General features: G+C 40.6%; 1 protein-coding gene across 4 annotated transcripts in view; it reads right to left on the reverse strand.

Annotated features, from left to right (window-relative positions):
* ST3GAL5 (ST3 beta-galactoside alpha-2,3-sialyltransferase 5) overlaps positions 1 to 24,137 on the reverse strand; it is a 61,478-nt gene that overhangs the window by 35,432 nt on the left and 1,909 nt on the right. The window contains exon 2 of one of the 4 annotated variants that reach the window (XM_039852730.1): positions 2,004 to 2,115. The exons of the other annotated variants lie outside the window; for them this stretch is intronic. The gene's annotated coding sequence lies outside the window, so the exon portion shown is untranslated. The remainder of the gene's footprint in view (positions 1 to 2,003; positions 2,116 to 24,137) is intronic. 4 annotated transcript variants of the gene reach the window in all.

A 24,137-nucleotide genomic window follows, 5' to 3' on the forward strand; every position in this document is an offset into this window, starting at 1 on the left:
GTACTTTCCTATCTCTGTTCGCCACAATGAACTGAAATTTTCTGTGAATGTTTTAGGTCTCCTCTACCTTTCTGCAAGCACCTGGAAGGCTGAGCTGCAGGGCCAGAATGCTGTTCACCTTTGTGTCCTCAACAAGAAGGACAGGCCTTGGCACGTAGCTGGCTCTTAAAAAACCAAAAAAAAGAAGGAAGGAAGGAAGGAGGAGGAAGGAGGAAGGAAGGAAGGAAGGAAGGAAGGAAGGAATAGGTGAAGGAAGGAAGGAAGGAAGGAGGAAGGAAGGAAGGAAGGAAGAGGGAGGAGGGAGAGAGAATGGAGGGAGGGAGGAGGAAGAAGGAAGGAAGGAAAGAAAGAAGGAAGGAAGGAAGGAAGGAAGGAAGGAAGAGAGGGAGGGAGGGAGAGAGGAAGGGGGGAGGAAGGAAAGAAGGAAGGACATCTTACATTGAATGGAATATGTATTACATGCCTATGGCCTCTCATCAAAATGCATTTTCTTAATAATATTTAAGATTAAAACTGAAATTGACTGTTAACAGAAATTATAATAGCAAAGAATAAAGCATAAACTCTACTGAAACATCTAAAATGTCCAACAGGGTGTTTGTTGGTAAATTATGGTGCAAACCACATGGAATACACTGCAGTCCTTAAAGCCTTGCTATCCAAAGTGGAAGCTGTGAGCTGTATCACCTGGGAGTAGGTTAGAAAAGCAGAGTGTCAGCCATCACTCTCCCCACTGCCCCCAAACCTGCTGAGTCAGGGGATTCATATGAACATTAGAGTCTGAGAAGCACTAACTTAAAGTATTGGTTACAAAATTTACTGACATTGAAAGATATTGTAAGAAAAACACTGTTTTATAAAAATCTATGTACATATACATATAATCATGTTCTGCAATGTTCAAGACCTGAGAATTTGACTTCCCAAAGAATTTCATCAAATGTTCTTACTTGGGCTTGGGAGGTATTCTTCTGATTTACAAGGGACCATTTGAATTTCATGTTCCTTGACATCCCAGAAGAGCCCACCTGGGTCATCTTCACACCGTACGGCTGACATACAGATAGGTAGGTGGCCTTAAGATGCTCCCTTGGAGACTTGGGGTTGACCAGTCGTAGTTGTGCTCATTTGTGCCCACCTCTGTGCCACCTGCACTGTTTTTATTCATTTCTTTTGTCTTTAATGTTCTGTTTGGTGGAGGATGGATTGCAATGAAAGGTTTAATTACAAAAACACTGAATGAGCCATGGACATGTTTTAACTACTGAATAAATGCATATATTAACCTCAAAGGTAATTACATTTTTATCTAACAAACTTATAATACTGTTTATATATCTATAGGTGTAGTCAGGCATAAAGCTGGAAGAAGGTACACGTACATGTTATCAGTGGGGTAGGAGCACAATTGTGGGTAAGTGAATATGCACTTGTGCCTTGTCTCCCCCACCGGAATGTATTCCATAGAAGCCAGAGTCTTCGCTTGCTCACCACTGAATTCACAGTGACTAGAGAGGTAAGAGGCACATAACAGGCATCTAGTACATATTCATTGAACAAAAACTCATTTCTCATGAGGGTTTCGAGGCGATGGTGGTTTCAGGCACTCTTCCAAGGACTTTTGTTGGCAGGCCATCACCAAGGGCTTGCCTGTCTTCTGTCCTGTGGCGCCCTCCTAGTTTTCCTTCTCCACCTGCTTCATGGGCAGCTCTTCCTCTTCCATCTACCACTAAGTGCCAGGGTCCCAGGGCTCAGAAATTTGAGCCTCTTCTCTCTCAGACTGCCAGGGTGAAAGCCTTTGCCAACCACCTTTATAAAGAAAAGGCCTGGCTTTCAAAATTATATATTTCTACTCACATACAAAAACATAAGCATTTAAGAAGCCCTTGAGGATTTTATTCAGGAGAGGTCATGAAACACACAGAGGAAAATCACTGGAGAAGGAGCCAGGGCCATAGAGGAGGGGAAAGGTGAGTCTGAGATGGGAGACTGCTGGGACCTACCAGTGCTTACACCATGTCCTGTCTCTCAGCAAAGATGGTGGGCAGCTCACAGGAATTTTTCCCTGGCGGGTGAGTACTCATTTTGTTGAATGCTCTTGTTTTCTTTGTCAGTCTGTTATATTTGCGTAAGAAAGAGATGTCATAGGGGAAGACACAAGCATAAATCCTATAAATCTGTTGTCCAGGCCAGCCCCCTGCAAACTGGTAAGTGCTGATCTCACCAGACTGATATCTATTTAAATAAATGTCTCTGTGGATTACATGCGCATGAGGTAAAAGCTATTGCTACAGGAATCGTGGAAGACAAAACCACAAACTGGTGGGCATGGCTTCTGAGTCATTAGCAAGCTTGCCACCTTAAAAAAAAGAAGGCTCCATGATAGTATAAGTTGGTCACAGAACAGGTTAGATTAACATCAGGTTACCCGCCAACCTCAAGAAAAAATGTCCGTGCATTAAGGAACACTGTAAAACTTCACACAATCCCCAACCCCATGGCACATTCCCCTTAGGTATTATTCTGGTTCCAAGAGACTCAAGGCTTAAAGACATTAATGTAGCAGTCCCCAACCCTTTTGGCACCAGGGACAGGTGTTCCTGTGAGAATCTAATGCCTGATGATCTGAGGTGGAGCTGAGGCAGTGATGCTAACACTGGCCAGCAGCTGCAAATACAGATGAAGCTTCGCTAGTTCACCGGCTGCTCACCTCTTGCTGTGCATCCTGGTTCCTAACCGGGAGTTGGGGACCCCTGTGTTAATGTGCATATAATAAAAGTGTTTTTTTTCCCTCTCATCCTGAGAGTTGACTTTTTGATCCCTGCCATCCAAAAAGCACACCTATCAAAGTGCTTTTGGCAGTTAAGCTAGCCAGAGCTTTTGATTAACATCTTTTGTCTTTTTGTCCAGGTATGACAGCTATTGGGGGAATGTGTCATGAGGGGGTCCCAGTCCATAGGGGGCCTTTGTCATCACTACCTTCTTGCTTTACTGCCTGTAGCGATGAAGGGCTTTTACTGCTTTTGACTACTTTGGGAGTGAATTTTCTGGATCTTGTTCTTTGCCTTTGGTTAAGCCATAAAAGGCTTATTGGTCTGAGTTGCTGAAATTAATAGATTCTACCGTCAACGGCCAGATGATGGATTCTTTGAATTGGAAAAAGTTCTAAATTAGAAAGTTTTTAGGGAGCTCTCACCACAACAGCTGTTTCATTGGTACCTAGGAAATACCAAATTAAAAACTGGATGTAAAGAAATATAATGGCTATTCTCCTTGATTTGAGTACTCATTCTAGTAATCCTTTGTATAAATGGATTAGCTATGATGTCATTTAGGCAGCAATTAACACTTTGAGGAATTGAAAGCAGCTGTCTTTGTTTTACAAATTTAGTCTTTACAGGACCAGGGGTATGGTTCCAGAAACAAATGGAAGCCCACCAATCCTTTTTACTATCCCAAAACTTCACTATTCATTTCAAAAGGCTCTAAATATTGACCTTAGAAAACCAAAGTCTTTCTGGGAGGACCCTGCATTTCTTACTCTGCGCTTCTGAAATGTAAATATATGGTCGTCTCTAGAAACACTTATCTAGGCATTTTAAAATGTAAATTTCAGGAAAGTAATTCTTAGATCAAAAAATAAAAAAATAAAAGCAGAGGGGAAGGGGGTGAACGGTGGGAGAGGAAGATCCTTTGAACAGATCCCATTTCTTTTATAGAAGCCATGACATCTGTTTGCATGTTTGTACGTTCATTCGTGTCAATATATGTGTGTTATATATGTGTGGTATTTTCTACCACCAAATGGTATTTCTAATTTGTAGAAGAGCTCTATTTAATTGGTTTAAACAAGTGCTTATATAAATTAAGGAGTACGTATTCTAAAATTCTCATAAATACAGAAACCCAAATGTTTTTCAAGTTCTAGAAAAACATTTGGTATTAAAGCTAAATAAAATAGGTAGGCATGTCTATAGAATGATCAGAATTAAATATAATACTTTTATTCTAACTAGGCTTACAAATTTGTCAGCAAAAATAATAACTCGGAATGATGGCTAACTTGTTCTAACATCTCATGAGATTTTTGTGGGCAATCTAAATGAAATTGTTAAGATTAATAAACTAATAGATAAAAGCAGAATAAAAGGTTTTTAGGCAAAACATTTTAGCAGTAATTATATGTTATGGTCTGTGTACTTTAAAATATATCCTAAAATCTTTTGGCAATTTGGAATTTTAAAGTTTTTTTTTAAATTTATTTATTTTAATTAGTTTCAAGTATATAGTACATTGGTTAGACATCTATATAGTTCATAAAATGATCCCCCCAATTTCTCCCTCCCTTTCCTGAAACCTCCACCTAGCTAACATATTAATGCTAACTGCATTCCCTATGCCGTGACCATCCATCAGCTACTAATTTGTACTTCTTTAACCCTTCACCCCATTCTCCCATACCCCCAAACTCTCCACCCCTCTGTCCGTCACCAAACTGTCCACTATATTTGAGTCTGTTTTTGATTAGTTTGTTCTTTTTATTCCTTAGATTCTGCATGTAACTGAAATCATATAGTGTTTACCTTTCTCTGTCTGACTTAAATACCTTCTTGGTCCAGCAAAGCAGTATCTTTTTCCATCCCATTCTTTTTAGTCTGGGTGTGTCTTTTAATCTGAAGTGAGTCTCTTATAGGCAACATGTAGGGGTCTTGTTTTCCTTTTCATTCATGCACTCTATCTTTTAGTTGGAGCACTTCTTTTCCATTTGAGGTAATTACTGATAGGAATGTAGTTGTTACCATTCTTTATTTCTGTTTTTGATACATGTTTTTTCTTTTTAAAGAAGTCTCTCCAACATTTCCTGTAATACTGGCTTGGTGGTGATATATTCCTTTAGTTTATTTTTGCCTGGGAAGCTCTTTATTTGTCCTTCGACTCTAAATGATAGCTTTGCTGGATAAAGTATCCTTGGTTGCAGATCCTGGGTCTTCATCACGTCAGATATTTTGTGCCAAGCCCTTCTGTCCTGCATAGTTTCTTTTGAGAAATTGGCTGCCAGTTTTATGGGTGTTCCCTTATAGGTCATTATCTGCTTTTCTCTTGCTGCTTTTTAATATTTTCTTTGAATTTAACCTTTGGCATTTTAATTATGATGTGTCTTGGTGTGGGTCTCTTTGGATCCCTGTTTTTTGGGGGAATCTCTGAGCTTCTTGGGGTTTTATGTCCATTTCCTTCACCAGGTTAGGAAAGATTTTTATCATTATTTCTTCAAACAGCTGTTCAACTTCTTGTTTTCCTTCAGGTACACTGATTGGACAGATATTTTGACCCTTAATAGTGTCCCTATGCTTCTTAAATTATTTTTATAGTCTTGGTATCTTATCTCTTGCCATTTTGATTGAGTGTCCTTGGCTTTCCCATCCTCTAGATAGGGCATTTGATCCTTTTCTTTATTTACTTTATTCCTTTGTTTACTCCATTTAATATACTTCTCATCTCAGATAATGTGTTCTCCATTTCAGACTGATTCTCTTTTATAATTTCCATTTCCATTTTTATGTTTTTTATCTCTTTGTTGAAGTTCTCACTAAATTTATCTACACTTCCCAAAAGTTCATTGAGCACCTTTATAACCAGTGTTTTGAACTCTGCATCTGGTAGATTGCTTGACTCCATTAAATCTGGATCTCTGTTCTGTTCTCTCATATGATTTCTGCTTCCCAATGTGGCTGCCTTTCCGTGTCTGTTTCTATGTATTAAGCAAAGCTTTTAAGTCTCCCGGTCTTATTAGTGTGGATTTGTGAAGTAGGTGTACAGTGGCACAGTCTTTGGAGGGGTTCAGCTGCAGGCCAAATTTAGCCCAAGCCTCTGCCCCTCAGGGGCCACCTGTTAAGATTCAGCAAGCGAAGCGTGGTTCCATAGTGTAGCGGTTACACACAGAAGGTTCTGGGTTCATGCCCCAGTGGAGCCACGGTCCATGGTCTATGGTCATGCCACCCTGAACAAGCCTAATATCTGATCTCAGAAGCTAAGCAGGGTCGGGTCTAGTTAGTACTTGCATGGGAGACCACCTATGAAAACCAGGTACTGTAGGCATAAAAAATAATTAAAAAAATAAAAAAGTAAAATGATTCAGCAAGCAATCCACAGATACTGTGCTTATAATTGCCTCAAAAGGCCACATCAGAAACAGAGGCCAGCTGCCTCCAGTGTGAGTCTAGGCGCTGCTCAGCAAGGAGCATCTGACTCGTTGAGGATATACCTGGATGTGGCTTGGGTGGGGATGTGAGTTGGGGGAGCCAGGGTTTCAGGGAATCATCTGGGCAGAGCGACCTCTGTTATCCAGTTTGATGACATCATGGCTATCGCAGTGCTGAGTCCCACACTGGGAGGGGGAGGGCTCGACAGGGAACGATGGATACCCCGGCACTTCTGTACCGAGCGAGTCTCACCTCAGCCCTCACTAAAACAATATCTCTCTATAAGTCTCTGATGCTCCCTGCGTACAGCCGAATCGGCGCTGGTGCTCACAGTGAGCAGGTCCCTCACCGTGAAAATTCGGTCATGGACGTGGCCCCTTTAAGAAGCTTCTGCCGCTGCCGCTGCCGCTGCCGCTGCCGCTGCCGCTGCCGCTGCCGCTGCCGCTGCCGCTGCCGCTGCCGCAGCCTCCGTCTCACTCAGCTGCTCCAGACGGGGCGGCCCCGCATCCTCGTCCCATCCTACCTTCTGACATTGCAGGGTGATTTCTTGGATTTCTCCCTAGTTGTATGGCTTGTTCCTCTAGATCCCAGGTGACTTTTCCTTGCTGCTTGCTCCTTGTTTCCATCACAACTTTGATTTGGTCACCAGAGGGATGAATAGAGTCTCTATCATCTACACCATTTTTTTTCCCCTCACCAAAACTTTAAAGTTTTGGTAGCTAAATCAAATGATGGAAATTTACTGAATATTTAGATAATTTCCAAATAAGATAAAACACTGAAACATTAATTGTTAAATAAGTCTTAAGTTTACCTACTTTTGGCTTCTTATTACAGACACATTAAAAGATAAATTTGGGTTAGTAAATTTGTCACATTGAAAGATCATACTATATAAAGGGACATGTGATTTCTGAAATTATGAATGTATTAATAAATTTGCCAATTAAAAAAATCTGATATAACAGTTTACAATTATTTATTTTTCATTAGAAAATGTTTTTAAGGGTTAAAAATTCCAATATATGTAATTTCAATATATATGTAGTACCTTGCTTATTACGAACAATAAGAGGAACAACTTTGAATGCATGGATATAATATATATTTTCAGTAAAAGAAGATATAAGGTATGAAAACGCATTTTAAGGAAATAACAATCTAAGTTGTAAGTTTGTGAAAAGGAATTTTAAGAAATATTGTGCATGGCCAAGCTGAATAAGATCGAATGGATTTCTCATAAGCTTTGATATCAACAGTGTACTTATGTAAAAATAAAACAATGTTCTTTCATCTGCTAAAAGGACCAAGTTTTCCTGTACGATCGAACGCTCTTAATAAGAGATTATAAAGGTAAAATAAAAGTTTTGTGTTTTATTATTTTCCTGTGCTCTTTGATTGCTTAGGTAAAATAAGTCTTCTTAATATTAAAAGAGCTAAAACTTGCAACTATTTAATTTTCTGTATTTGCCTGCAGTGTTTGTCACCAAGATTACATGGATAATTAAACATTGTTTCAGTGACCTATGATCCTTTTTAACCAAGTGTTTTAAAACTTTTGATGGTTGACAAACTTTCCAAAATTCAAAAATTAAAGTTTTTTTCTTAATCTGGAAATAACTGAGATTTTCCCATAGTGCTTTGAGGTCCCTGAAGCACTTCAAAGGATATCTCTCTCTTTACAAAAGGGGAAAATTAAACTAATTAGGCATAGTTGCTATGTTAAATTACATGAGAAGCATTATCAAGTGAAAATGTGTATGCATTTATTATTGTTATTAAAATAAATGTTTCAGAAAATATATAAAATCCCTAAAGACCTAAAATGTCCTGATGTTTTCATTTGTAATTCTAGCTATTATCTTAAAAAGTTGTATGCTGCAGAGAAAAGCAAACTTCTTTGTCAAATGCACTACAATCAAATCTTGAACCATATCATTTTAAGTCTTTGTCATTTACAGAGTCATTCTCTTACTCTGATAATTTTTGCAACTGTTTCATCTTCAGGGAGATTCATATCAAATGTTAAATGACTCTGACATTCATTCTAGAATACCGCGTTTTGATAAACTTTCAGATCATACCATTAAATTGGGTGAGGATTTGCAAAACTCTAAGAAAAAGTGGATTCATTAAACTAACAAAAAGAGATCAAGATTAACAAGAATAACATGAGACTGAACTGATGATTATTATAATTTTTCTGACTTTTTATTTAAAATATTGCTTTTTTTAATCTTTGTTTTCCAGATATAAGAATTTTTTTTCTCCTAAGCTATGATCTACAGCTCTTTGGTAAGGTATACCTTTAGAAGCAGAATACAAACACCTTTTCCTCCTGACCTGATTCCTCCAGAATTCAGAAACTCATAGTGAGTGTTGCTATTTTCATGGCCATGTAATTATTTACATAAGTTCAACAAGAATCTGTTCTCCTTGTAACAGCACACAAATGGAAACACTGGTTACACTACCAAGACTGACTGGAATGTCATATTTGAGAAAGACTTGCAGAGTCCCAGATATGACCACATAGCTTTAAGGAACAATTGACTTACAGAAGCCTTCTTGAAAAAATTGGCCGGGTGTCATGCTTACAGGGTTCCCAGCAGCCTTACTAGGTCAACCTATGCATTTAGCTTGACCTGCCTGTGATATCCAATTGATTAAAAAAGACGAAGAAATTAAACACCACAATTTACAACTAGGTGATTACTGGAAAAGATACCTTCAGGACTCTTTACAACCAAAGAATGGAAAGGACCATATATATCAGGTACTCTTAACTAATCTGTGTGTAGCCAACTTTAAAGTTGTTGCTTTGGATTCATGTTTTTCCTTTTAAAGAAAGCTCTTGCACCTAACTGGACTGCTAAATCAACAGAATATTTGAAATTAAAAATTACTGGGAAGTGAAGCTGACAACATCTGTTGTGGGCAACTAGCCCAAGATTCTGGGCCAGGCTTGTATAATCTCCATCTCCATTTTTCCGTCATTTAGTTCCTTCCTATCTCACAAACAATATGAGAGGCCAAGCACTCATTGTAATAGTTATTGTTTCCTTTTCCCCTAAATTTCTACCTGGAAAGATAGCTCAGCATTGAACATCATCTTTAAAGCTACCTCGCAGATCAAAACATGCAACTGGCTGTACACACAGCCAAGGGTGTTCAGTGCCTGGCAGTATCAATTCTAGTGAAGATGTCAGATTTGGAAAGATATTTTTTCCTTGGGTAGGTGTTGCAATTAATGAGCACATGATTAGAAACTTATCAAAAACCTGAGGGGAAATTGCTGGAGCTACCACCAAAGCAATAGCCAATCAGGAAAAATCTTTACATTCCCTTGTGCTAGTGTTAGACTTGTTCTTGCCCATATCCTATTGAATAAGTGGGGTTTGCTCTGTTGTTAATACCTCTTGTTGTACTTGGAGAAAACACCTCTGGTAAAACAAAGATGGAGCTAGATAAGATCTGGGCACACGCAAATAGTTACATAGAGTGCCCACTGACATTTCATGGTTCTTTGATATCTTCGGCTGGCTGCCCCCCAGTATTGCCTCCTGGTTCAGATTTATTCTCCAAATTGGATTTAATATTTCGTTTGTTATTATAGGAATTTTTGCTGCTATAAAATTTCATTTTGCATTGCTCAATGTTATAAGAACATCTTAAATATAGTTGTTCAACATTTTGAGATGATGACTAAAGCCTATGTGACTTCGTATGAGAAACCTCAAGAATACAGAATATGTTTGTCTTTAAAAAAACATGATGATAAAGCTGTCCTCTGTCCTGGCACTCTTGTTGCTCAAATGTGGCCTAAGGCTCCTGAGAAAAAAACACTTTCCCTCCCACATGGGACACATACTGATAATGAGCCTTCTTGGCAACGAGGGGTCAATGATGCTTTTAGTAACTAGTCAGTGTTTTCTGATTTTTCGGTGTTATTTTCAAAGGAAGATCTTGATCAAAAAGGAAAATGTTAAAAATAATACAAACAGAGGCACTTTAAAATGGAGTCAGGGGGACTGCCTTGCACGTTGTATAGAGCATAAAGAGTTAAGGACTTTTTGGACTTTATAAGTGGATTCCATGGGGGCCATAACAGTAATGTGAACTGGCACATAAGGGGATTGCCCTTATGATATGGGTCATTATTTACAAAATGTACTCACAGAACTTTTAATCGCTTTATTTCCTTTCCCTGGGTAAAAGCCCTTCTCCCTCAAACTCAGGTAATAACTCTGAAATTTATAACTAAAGTTATTGATTAAGTAACTCAGGTCCTCTGGTTATTAAGGATCACTGAAGCATAACATTCTTCTAGGTCCATTGTAAGCAGATATTGCCTTGGGCCAGACAGGACCATTGTGGTCACCAGGAAGAAGGGACCCTTAACCCAAGGCTTGCTTTCTTTAAGTAATGTGTTAACCTAGTCTGTCTTCCCTTACTAAGCTTATTCTTTTCACTTAAGAAAATTAATAAATACATGATTTCAATAACAAGTTTGCATTTTCTTTTCTTTCTTATCTAAGGACAGGAGCGGCATTTCAGCAGGATACATCCTCTGGCAGAACTCGAGAACCCGTTCTAACTGAGACAGAAAGGGAAAGAGCTCCATGAAACCCCAATAGGCAGGGACTATGACCCTCCTAAGCAGGAAGCAGATACAGAAGAGACCCCTTGTCCCTTAACATCTATGCTCTTAAGAAGGGGTTCATGGCTATTAAAAAAAGTTAGGAAAGAAAGATAGAAAGGGAGTTTTGGGTCTGCCTGTAAAACGCTGAGGCCATCGTTTTCTAGTAAAGGCCCACCCCAGTCCACCCGCAATTAAGTAAGCCAAAAGGCATTTTGGGGCTGAAAAGTAACCTCCACAAAGAAACAGGCAGGCAGAAAATTAGGTACCAGTTTAAGTCAGTCACTCGCACCTGCGCAAAGGAGACCATAATGATCCCCAACTCACCTGAGCCTCATTACGCCATCATTATAATATAATGCATATGCCCAGAAGTTCACTAATATCTTTATAACAGACTGAATTCTGGGAACAAACACGGGCAGAAAGTGATTGATGAATCACTGAGTCCTGTCAATCTTAGCTGTCGATCTTGGAAGCCCATTCCTCTAAGAAAAGTAACCACCCACAGTAAGTAGGGATAAAACTCCCAAAGGCTTTGTTACCAAGCCCTTTGAGCCACCCTTCTCTTGCTCGGCCTGCTTCCAAATCTGGAAGTGAGCTGTTGCTTTACTCTCCCTTCTAATAAAGCTATTCTTTTGCTGTTGTACTTCAGTGTCTTGCTTAATTCTTTGTTCAAGACATCAAGAGCCTGGACAACATGTGGAGAGGGCAATGGAACCCCACTCTCCAGTAACACTTAGGGTGTGACCAGACCATCCAAAACCACAGAAACGTCAGCCTCCGATAAGCCCCTAGTACAAGGGCTGATAAGCATGAGGATCCCACCTTGTAAAGTCCATACAAGCTGAACACCTTAGATAGACGATGCCCAAGCCTGACCTGACAGCATCATGGAGGGGTGCACTAAGAGCCAAAAACCCTGACCTTCTGCCTGTTGGAGACGCTGGCTTGGGACCAAAGTGCAGCTATCAGTACCACCAGTCAACAGAGCTGAATTTGGAGACGCTGAAGACTTTCATCCCTTTGCTCTGTTGCATAAGATTCTGTACTTCCTCTCTCTTGTGTTGTGTGTTAACCTGCATCGGTACTTGATGGGGTTTATCTGAGAAGGTTCCACTCAATAAACTTGGCATTGTGGAAAGACACAAATGCGTTCAAGAGATTTACCTCGGTAGCCACTTTTCTTGCTTGCAACATAATTATTCCCCTTTCCTTTCCCCTTGCCTTCACCTCCTAATCAAAACACTATTTGGGTTTCTGTCTAAATCAGTGCTTCCTGAATAGCTATTCCTTCAGATCTCAAATCTCATTACCCCTCATTTTGGCCTTTTACTTTTAGGTTAATGAAGAAAATAAAACTTAATGCAAAAACTGAAAATCAAAGACTGTGGCTTAAAAATTAATACTTGAGCTTCAGTATCTAGTCGGGAGCCAAAAGACACGAACAGGCCTGCATTCACACACCAGCCCGTGAAGGTGGAGTTCACAGATGTGCATGGGATGGGGTGGTGGTGGCGGGGTGGAAGGACAACATTTACTCTTGGATTCATAAAACTAAAGCAGAGCACCTTTAACCATTTCATTCCACTCCTACAGTTAACACAGTGAAATGCTGAGTCTCTGACTCCATGTTCAAGCCTGCATCTTTCCCATGGCCCTAAGGCTAATAGCTCCTGTTTTGTCTTGCATGTAGACAAGCTAATCATTAGAAGGATTCGCTTGGGGCTTCGGTTTTACAAAAACAGTCCCTTCCATTTTCCCTTCCCTTGACAGAAAAGAAGCCTGAACTCTGTACTTTCTTAAGGTAGATTTGAGGAACCACTATGAATCTCATCTTCTTGGCTAGTATCTTCTCGATCAATAAACTTTTCCTTACTCCAAACTCTATCATTCTGAGTTTTGGCTTTTCAAAGCCACGGGCACACGGACTTTGGACCTGTAACACCACTTCCGCCCATAAAACCCCCACTATACAGTGCTTCCCTATTTCCACAGGGTCAGTGGCACCTTATGTTTTTTAGGAATGTGAAATTTCACTCGTGATATCAAAACCACAAAGAAAGTGCTGGCGAGAGCACTGGTGCTGAGACCATACACAGTCATCTCTGATATCTTACAGCATTTATTCGATTTACTATACCAAATGCCTCCACGATGTTTTAGCCAGTGATTCTCTGGTCTGACTGTGCACAAGAACCACTGGAGGAGACTATAATATATTCAGATTCCCAAACCTCACTCCCAGAATCTCCCACCTGGTAGGAACAGGTATGGGCACCAAATGTACACTGTAAGCAAGTCTTCTCCTGAGTTACATGGGTGCGGCACTTGAGAAACCCTGCTTGCCAGCAAGCTTCTCACAGTTGTAATTAACAACAGATTTTAGCCTAAGGATTTTCAGATCCTACAGACTGCACAAAGTTATAAGGGCCTGTCTTCAGCAATGAAAAATAAGTGCTGCTCCACTAATTTTGACCACCAACCAAGATGCAAGCCCTTCAATGATTCAGAGGTATGATTTTAATCTACTCCTAATTAATCGGTATTCCTCTAATATTGAGGATATATCATTACTATCATTCAATTGCCTGCTTTTTACATGTTTAAAAGTGTTGAAGCAATTAATTTTGAGTCCTCAGAATACCAAAACATTCTCCCAAAATAGACCATGCCCAGCAACTACGAATGGTATTTCTTTAAGAGTTCACTGAAGTCGCAAAGATGTTAAGACGGCAGCCACTCTTGCAGGGCCAAATCCAGAGCCCTCTCCCTTCCCGACCTTTTTTACACTCTCCTCTTTCTCACTCCACTTCACCTAGTAGGCCTCCTGCTGCTCCTCACACTCCCATCCCCACCTCAGGGTCTCCACTTGCAGTTCCCTCTGTCTCCTCCAGATGGCTCCCTCCCTTACCATCTTTATTCTGGTCTGTGTTCAAAACACACCTTCAACAAGGGCCTAATATCCGAAACATACAAAGAACTCATACAACTCAGTAAAAACAACAAAAAAACAAACGATCCAATTAAAAAATGGGCAGAGGACCTGAAAAGACACTTCTCCCAAGAAGAAATACAAATGGCCAACAAACATATGAAAACATGCTCAATATTGCTAACTATTAGGGAAATGTAAATCAAAACCACAATGAGATACCATCTCACACCTGTTATCAACAGGACAAGTAATAACAAATGTTGGAGAGGATGTGGAAAAAAAGGAACCCTCATACGCTGCTAGTGGGACTGCAAATTGATACAGCCACTATGGAAAACAGTATGGAGGTTCCTCAAAAAACTAAGAATTGATCTACCATATGATCCAGCAATCCCTCTACTGGGTATTTACCCTAAAGACTTTAAAACTCATATCTGAAAAGATATTTACACACCAATGTTCATAGAAGCATTATTCATGGTGGCCAGGCCATGAAAGCAAGTGAAATGTCCTACGACAGATGATTGGCTAAAGAAGCTGTGGTACATATATACAATGGAATATTACTCAGCCATAAGAAAAGATGAAATCTTGCCATTTGCAACAACATGGATGGACCTCGAGGTAATCATGCTAAGCGAAATAAGCCAGACAGAAAAAGTTGAAAACCACATGATATCACTTATATGTGGGATATAAACCTAAAAGCAACAAACGAACAGGACAAACAAGCAGAGACATGGACAATAGACTAGTGGTTACCAGAGGGTAGGAGGGGAACAGAGGGTAGGGAGGGGTGGTAGATGGAGTAAAAGGGGTCAAATATGTAAAACTGGAAGTTATGTAAATTACATCAAGTGAATGTAATTACCCTCTGTAAAACACCATTCCCACTCACAAGCTGTTATTAACTTTCCTGTTTTACTTTACTTCGGAGCACTCATTGCTACTCATATATATGTCTATTGTCTGCTTTTTCCATCAGAAGATTCCTAGAGAAGGGCCTCTGTCAATTTTGTTCACTGCTATAACCTCAGAACCTAAAACAATGCCTAGCATGTAAAAGGCACTTAAATACTTGTTGAATAAATGAACCAATGACTGAATGAATGCACAATCAGTAGCCTGCACCTAGATCTTCACAGAAAAGCTAACCCAAATTTAGCATAGTCTTAACAAGAAGCAGATGTGAAGACCCGACCCTTCCATGTGTCTAAATATCACAACCACTGGACGTTTATGAAGTGTCCACAACATACCTGGCAAATGGAGAACAAGGATGGGAATCCTTTTTCAAACAAAAATCACTGTGTGTATATTGAGGAAGGAGATAAAACAAAATCAAATGATTGTCCCACCTACCACCATGGAAAAAAAGAACACCTGGATCCATTGTTTTGTTAAGAGAAAAGAGATAAAATACTCAACTGTTTCAATGTTGGCTATTTGACTGTGTCCAAGACACCTCTTTGAAGATGTGTAAAGCAAGATTGGGTGAGAACATTTCTGCTGCCCCTTCCTCCACTAAAATTTTACAAGTCCCACTTAACTACTTTTCAAAGTAAGACCAGGAAACATAAACTTATTAAATAGAAGCTAATAAGTTATGACCATTTAGGAGAGAAATTGGAAGTCGGAATAAGTGGAAGAAGATAGATTTTAAAAGATAAAAGGGGAAAGAGAGAGAGGGGGACACAAGAGTGGAGAAAATGGTGTGAGGGTAGAAGGTAGGATATTCTGATTGAAGAACTGGAAACAGAAAGGAAAAGAAGCTTAATTACCATTCTTAAACACATTCTGATCCTTGGGGCTAATGAGTTTATGAGGAACTTCTCTGCAAACTCTAATATGCAGACCCAACCACAAACCAACCTCGGGCTCCAGCTTAGAGTTCCCCTTCTGAGTTCCCCTGCCACCTCCAACCCACAGGAGAGATGCTAGCCAGAGCATGGAAGGTTGCCCTAACCTGGATAAAACTGGGGTTGGAAAGAGACTCCCCTCCTCATGCAGAAATAGTACCTGTAGGATTTCTATCAAAACACACAACCTGAGGTTCTGTCAAGCAAGGCAGGAGAGGGGCCCATCTTCAACTGGCCAGTACCGAGGCTCTGGGTAAAATGCACTGTCCGGGGCCCGGGCTTTACTTGCTAGCAAGGGCTTGACCAAAGCACCTCGGTGTGGATGAAACAAAGGGGTTCTATGGAAAGTAGCCTCCCAGGGTGACCTGATCATAAATTCCTAACTGGGCAGGTCACGGCAGGTCAAAGAAGCCTATAGCTTCTTTAGTGGAAAGTTTTAAGGCAGCCCCGTCCATTGTGCTGGTGCCTCTAGGTTAACACGCCTTTGAAATACCAGAAGTATTACCCCTCGAAGAGGGTATGAACCCTCAAGAGAGCCCATAATCTTGCTAACCATCCTGTTATCCAATCCCTGCCTTGCTTTCTCCAACTATCCTTACATCCCCTCCTTAATTTCAAATGCATAAATGAAACTGCAAAACTGTTATTCTCCTGGGCATTTGAGATCTTGCTCTGGCATATATTGTCAGTTTGGCTCCAATAAACTCTTATTAAAATTCTCTACAGGTTTGGACTTTTCTTACAGTGACACTGGTGAAGTGTACTGATCTCATGCACAAACACTCTCCAACTGCATTTGAATATATTTTCAAAGTCACATCCTGCCTGGCAAGCCTCTATCACAGGACAGCTGTAGGTCTAGTCTAAAGCAGGTAAACACGTGGATTAGAGCTGGCTGACCAGATACCTGAGGACAACTGGCAGGAGTGAAATCGCCTAGAACAGCAAGCAGCCCCCAGAGGCAGCTGAAGAAAGAAACCTTCCAGTCAGGTGAAGCCACACTCAGTGGTAACCCACCCTGCTTTGCTCCGATGCCAGATGAAGAAAAACAAATTCTGAAGAGAGCTCAGTGTTATGGGAAATAACCTCAGTGATGACCACAGAAAGGGCAGACACCGAGAAAGCCCACTGTGGCCCTGAGGCTAGACTGGGCACAACACCATGACCCAGGGGCTTCGAGTTTTTAAACTTTGTTTTTTGACATAATCTCAAATTTATGGAAAGACTGCAAGAATAGTATAGAGTTCCTGTATGCCATTCACTTAGACTCCCCATTGTTAATATTCAACACATTTGCTTTGTTACCATAATTCTATTAGTATATAATATTCATATTACCTTTTAACCATATTAAAGCAATAAGTTGAAGACATGATTATATTTACCCCTAAATATTTTAGTATTTTCTAAGAACAAGGACACCCCCTTATACCACCACAGTATAATGATAAAAATCAAGAAATTACTGTTTCTTCAATAGTGTTATCTCATCTAATAGCCTTATATGCATTTCTCTAGTAGTCCCCAAATGGTCTTAGAGCAGGAACTGGATTACACGTCCAGAATTACACGGGGCACTCAGCGGTCACGTCTTGCAGTTTCCTTTAATCTGAAATGGTTCCTTTATCTTTCACGACCTTGGCATTTTTTGAAAAGTACAGGCCTATTATTTTATGGAATGTCTCTCAATTGTGGTTTCTCTGTTTCTTTATGATAAGATTCAAGTTACCTATTTGGGGCAGGAATATCACAGTAGTGATTCTGTGCCCTTCTTGATGCATTTTCTCTGGAGGCACATGATATCGATTTCTCCTAATACTGGTGGTGTTAAATTTGATCAATTAGTTAAAATGGTGTAAAGCAGGTTTCTCCTCTGTCAAGTTACAATTTTCCTTCTGTAATTAATAAGTAACTTGATGAGAGTTACTTAGAGACTAAGCAAATATCCTCACGAAATCCACCTGCTTCAGCACCTACTGAAGCACCTCTAGATTTGCTTGTGAGAGTAGCCATGAGTATATCCATGAGTATGCTGGTTTCTCTCACAGTGAGCCATGCCTGCTGCGAACTCAGCCCTTCAGTTCACAAGATGACCAGTGGCAGCAAAAAAGAGACAGACGCCAGGTGCAGACAGCTAACAGCTAATCATCCTCACACCGAGGCCCAGTTCACTAGGGGAAATGCTGAGGGCCTTGGCCGGGTGACTCCTGGTCCACTGCAGCAGGGCACAGGGAGCTATATTTAATTAATAACAGAAACTCCAACTCTGCCGCCTTATACTGAGGTGTAACCAGGTTTGGGAACTCCGATTTGGCTTAGTCAAGAAATATTTTTTACAATGTTATCACAGAGTTAGAAATTCATAAATTATATAAAAGCAGAGAGACCCTTATGAAATCACATACTGGTTGTTACATTACAGAGTACTGATATCCACTGTTAACATCCTGGTCTATATTCTACGGGTCTTTTCTGTTTGCATATGTACATTTCATCAGGACTGGGATCATGCTGTCTATATCAGTCTTCTTCAAGCTCGGTTGCACTGGGCAATTTAGCCCTACAGAAAAGGATCTGCATGTCTATTTTCTTAATTCTTCTAAAGATGGTCTATACTTAGATGCATTCTAGAAGCATAGGAGAGAAGGTATTCATAACATACAATGATTGTCTTAAAGCAATGGTCCCCAACCTTTTTGGCATGAGGGACCGGTGTTTCTATGAGAATCTAAGGCTTGATGATCTGAGGGGGAGCTGAGGTGGTGATACTAGTGACTGCAGATATAGATGAAGCTTCACTCTCTTGCCCACCGCTTACCTCTTGCTGTGCGGCCATATTCCTAACAGGCCATGGACCGGTAAGGTCAGTGGCCCGGGGGCTGGGAACCTCTGCTTTAGAGTACTAGGGCTAAATTTTCTTGTATAGCCCAGCTAAAGGAGACTGGTCCATACTGTTGTGTAATTTGTTTTTTCACCTAATAGTCCTTTAAATAAGCATGTAATAAGCACCTTCCATATACCAGGCATTAAGAAGGTAAAGAAGACAAAGTTCCTTTCTTCTTTAAATGAATAATCCAGCCAGGGAAAGGAAAATACCTAAATATCCCAAATATGGAATGATGCCATGACAGAGGAGTGGCCGTGCGCCTGGAGCACCCTGGGCAAGAAAGCACGAGCTCCATCAGAGGAAATCAGGCAGGCTTTGTGCAGGAGATGATGTGCAAATGGGTCCTTGAAGGATGGGCAAGACTTCAGTCTGAGAGGAACAGGCATTCCAGATGGAAGTAAGGGCATGCCAAATGTCCAGAGAGGTGTGCTCACGCCAGATCACAGAGGACCTGTGGGAGATGAGGCCAACAAGGCACCAGGCCTGCCAAACTGGCCCCAGAGGAGGCGGCATCGGGCGCCCACAGTGGTTCATAAGCAGGGGGTTGGTGAGCTTACCCTGGGATCAAAGTGACCAAGGGAAAGGACGGTCAAGGGGCCGCTGAGATCACTGCAGCCAGAAGTTAAGTAGGGAGCTGAGCCAGAGCAGGGGCTGACCAAGAAACGTGCAGGAAGAAGATGCCACAGAATGTCACAGAACTCAGTGACTGAGCTGGCATGGGCTATTTTTATAGCACCCAGTCAGCCAAGATCCACCTGCATAACAAATTCAGGCCACTAACAGGAAGAGAGAAAGAAAGAAAGAGAGGGAAGAGGGGAGGGGAGAGCGAAGCGGGGAGGGGGAGAGAGAGAGCATGTGCATGCAAGAAGGCTCCACATGCTGCCACCATTCTCTGAGGTGATTTAAAAGCAGAGGTGGGGGTACCCCTCAAAGAGGAGGAGGCTAGAGGGAATAAGACATGACACTGGGGTAAACTGAGGAAACTTCCCACAGAACTGGCCCTCCTCTTAGGGGTCCCTCTAAGCTCTAACAAAAGGCCTTATGTAATAGCTCACAGGGTAGGCCACTTTGACAGCAAATTATATATGCAGACTATGCTACAGGAGAAGCTACCTTTTTAATAAAAGATCTCCCTCTCAACTGAAGGGAAATACAAGTAGTTGGGCTAAATAAATAATACTTAATAGGAGAAAGTGAAAATCAGTAGAATTAACAAAAGCAACTCTGGAACCCAATATAAACAGGTTCCAACACAGGGACCTTCTCCAAACTTGAATATAATGGGAAATACAGGGCATGAGATGATGGGAAAGAGTGTATGCAAATTCTAAAATAATGGAGACCCCCACCCCCAAAAGGAAAGAGTAAGGGTGTGGGTTCTTAAGGTTTGGGATTATGAAGTGACAGAAGGAACAGAAGAACCAGACTGGTCATATAAAACCCCAAACGAGAAAGTGGCAATGACCCGAGCAAACATTCAGTCACTGGAAACAACCTGAAGAGTGAAAAGCCCTGGTAATTTAGAGACTGAAGGAGAGGGAACAATCATAGAAAAGACAAAGGAAAGTTTTGTTTGGTCCACTTCAAGCTCAGATCAAGCCAAACATGTTTGAACTCCTAAAACCAACATGTATGTATTTAAGGTCTGTAAGAGGCATGGCTAAAATATCCAATTTTATACCCCAATCATACATCCCTGTTACTCTTTGTTCCAAAAATTTGGGAAACCAGCATTTGGGCAGGCTCCCAAACAGGTATACCGTCATTCACATAACCAGTTTTTAATCAAGCACGGAGCATGCGCCTGGGGATATAGCAATAAGCAACACTGACAGTCTCTCCTTCAAAAAGCTCTCCTAATCTCATTTTAAAAATTGGACAAGTAGCTCTATCACCAATGTAATTATTTTCATAGTTTTTCTTTTTACCTTACTCTCACTGGACGTGAGAGCAGTCAGTGTCAGGAGGCATTTTAGATTTGGGGTGTGTGTGTACATGTGTGCATGGGAAGGGGCTTAGAAAAAGCTCCCCCAATAGGAAATGAGTAGGACTTGGAGGGGGGGCAGGGGAAAACAAGTACCACCTGAACAGGGATAGCAGGCATTAAGGGGACAACTCCCAGTGGAGTGTCTGAAGGCCCAGCCCAGGAGGCAACAATGTACTAACAGGCTGGAAAAAACAAGCAGGCCAGGTCATGGCGAGTTGGAATTTTATGCTAAAAGGAGCAACTGGGGAAGGGTGTGGGGTGGGGGCGATTGAAACCGAAACTGGATTTTGGAGAGACCTCTCTTGAGGCTGGACTAGAGATGTAGAAGTCCTCTTGTGAACTGAGACAAGGCAGGAGGTATGCCTGGGAAGGTCCGACCTGGACCAGGGAACAGAGCCATCTCAGCCACCTCAGCTGACACTTCCAAGAATTTCCATAGGAGCTGTTCTGCAGAGTGGGGTAGGGATGCACTATATGCTACAAAGACAGGGATGCACTGGCTTTATCTACCACCTGCAGGCCAGAGTGCCTGCATCTGAATCCTAGCTCTGTCCCCTAGAGTTATTCTTAACCTCTTTAAGCCTCAATGCCCTCAAATGGCGATGATACCAAACTCATATGGCTTTTGTGAAAATTAAATGGGCTGACATATATAACATGTCTAGAACAGGTGAGGAAAAGTGAGTCAGTATAGCATTTATCCTCTTTTCCATCCTATGCTTCGTAGCATGTGGGTTTGTTGGGGGTGAGGGGGTTATTATCAACATTTTCACAAAGAGCCTACTCTCCTTGCCAACTGCAAAACACTGCTAGATAACCATGATCCTAGATTTGCTTGGCAGATAACTGAAAGAGAAAAATGTAAAACAGCTCATTAACAATTTTTATATTGATTTGATAATATATTGGACATAATTGGTTAACTAAAATAATTAAAATTAATTTCACCTGTTTCTAAAAATTCCTTCTCATTCAATGGATTTATTTTAATTGCAATGTTCCTAGTTTCTTCTTAATTTAGCTGATTAGCTCATTAATTTTTGCCTTTTTTTCTTGCTAATATGAGGAATTAAGACTACATTTCTCTCTAAATACTGATTTAGTTACATCCCACAAGTTTTTTTAAGTGTACAATTCATCCTACAAGTTTTGATATATATTTTCTTTACTTCTTTATCTTTCAAATCTCATAGTTTTCATATTCAAATTTTCAAAAAATTAAAAAATTTTTTATTTAAAAAAATTTAAAATTGATATATAATTTGCATTGTGGTCAAAGAACTTTGACATTTGTATGATACTAATTATTTTAAATATGTTAAGACTTACTTTATGACCTGGTGTATACTCAGTTTTTGTAAAAGTATTATCTTCACTTGCTGGAATTATGTTTCTCTATATATACTATATAATCAGTTTGATCAAGCTTGTGGGTTTTTTTTTTTTAATAATTCCATGGTTTTTAGTAGATTGTTCTATCAGATACTGAAAGAGGTATACTGAAATCTCTCACTATGATGGCAGATTTGGAAACTTTTTTTCTCATTCTGTTATCTTACTTTAGTTTCAGGCTGTGTTATTAGGTGTTTTTAAGTTGAGAAGTTTTTATCTTTCTGGAAAATTAAAACTTTGACCCATTTGTTTCTTTTTAATTCTTCAAATGTGCCTACTTGAAAATTTTAAATTATATGTGTGGCTTGAGTTATAGTTCCACTGGACAGTACTGGCCCAGAGGAAAGATAAGCAGGATGCCTGCACCAGCCATCAAGTCCTGGATGACTAAGGATTTGATTGCAGAAAATGACAAGCAAAGAGAGTACTGGCGGCCTTGATGAAGTATCACACTCTGTCCTTCTCTGTTGCTGCTGCAGTCTAGATAGGAAATGAGAACAAGACGTTAAAGGCAGAATGGAGGTGAAGAAAGAAGAAGATGAAAAAGTAGAAAGTAAGGAGAGGAAGGTCAGGGTAGAAGGAACTGTACATGTGTAATAGAAAAACTACTGCTCTGAACATTACACAATGTCTTCAATTATAAAAATGACACCTAGTCTTAAAAAAGCCTTAATGTTCACAAGACAGATTATTTCATCAAAGTACACTTTTAAAATTTAATTCGTTTTCGTCGATTTTCCCTCTTCGAATTAATCAAATCATATCATATGATACTTAACTATTATGATTCCAAATATTTAAAACTTAAAGGGAAAGGGGGAAAATTCATGCGTATAGGAGTTGGTGAACCACCCAATCACTTAATCCTAGATATTTTTTTACACCATGTAAGAGGAGAACAAAAATGTCTTGTACAGCTTCAAAAGACCAAACAAGAAATGGGTTTTTCCTCTAGGGCAGCGGTCCCCAATCTTTTTGGCACCAGTGCTCTTGTGAGAATCTAATGCCTGATGATCTGAGGTAGAGCTGAGGCGGTGATGTCAGCGCTGGGGAGCAGCTGCAAGTATAGATAAAGCTTCCTTGCTCGCCCACAGCCTCACCTCCTGTGCTGCAAGTACAGATGAAGATTAGGTTTCTTGCCCACAGCTCACTGCCTGCTGTGCAGCTTGGTTCCTAACAGACCACAGACCAGTACCAGTCTGCAGCCTGGCGGGTTGGGGACCCCTGGTTTAGGGCACAGGGGAATTCTTAAGTAGAAATCCAGAGGTGCAAGGAAGACAGGTCAGAGAAGTAGAAGCAAAGTATAGAAAGTACAATATTACAAAAGCTAAGGGAGGAGAGGTTCCCGGGAACCTCAGCAGTAAGAAGCAAGGGAATTCAGACAAAGAAAAACAGTTTGGCCAGAGAAATTCTTCTCTGAAGACACAGATCCTTGAAGCAGAAGGGTTCCCACAGCTCAGCCTGTCCTGCTGCTTGACCCAGGGGAGACTGGGGCCTGGAGGTGACTGCACTTGCCAACAACACATGGGGCACAGCCATGTAGAAATTGGCCATGACTCCCCGTCCGACTCCTGCTTCAGTCTCCTCGGTGAAGTGACAGTGAAAAGAGACGTTACACACATCAGCTAGTAACAAGGAACAAGCAATGTAATTATTCCAAAAGCTAAGCATACACACAACCCACGACCCAGTATTCATATTCCTTTGTATACCCCCATCAGAAATGCATACCAAAGATAAGTATGAGAACACTCACAACAGCGTTATTTGTAAAAACCAAAATGCTGGAAACTACCCAAATGTCCATCGACAGTGCACAGATTTGGTCACTCCATGACCAAATCAGCAATGAAAGTGAACATACTATCACAGGTAGCATCATGAGTGAATCACAGAAAACTAACTTGTAAGGAGAGATGGACACTGTAGGATTCCATTTATACAAGTGCAGGAAGTCAGGCAGGGGTTTCCCTTGAGGAGGGTAGTGACTGGAAGGGAATATAAGGGCAGAAAAATCTTCCTGTCTTGCCTTCTAGATTCTTTGACTGTTCTAACAATTAAATTGATATAAGGCATATTAACAGAAGGAAAAACAAATGTAATATGTACCTAGGGGAGCCCCATAAATATATGAAGACTGACAAGGCAGCCAGGTAATTTTTAACATCTTCTTTTATTGTCCATTCACCTCCCAAGAGACAACCTGCTAAATAAACACCCTCACTGCTGTCAAAT

The sequence above is a fragment of the Pteropus medius genome, unplaced genomic scaffold, assembly GCF_902729225.1.
Source record: "Pteropus medius unplaced genomic scaffold, Ma_sr-lr_union100, whole genome shotgun sequence".
In the NCBI taxonomy this organism is placed as follows: Eukaryota; Metazoa; Chordata; class Mammalia; order Chiroptera; family Pteropodidae; genus Pteropus; species Pteropus medius.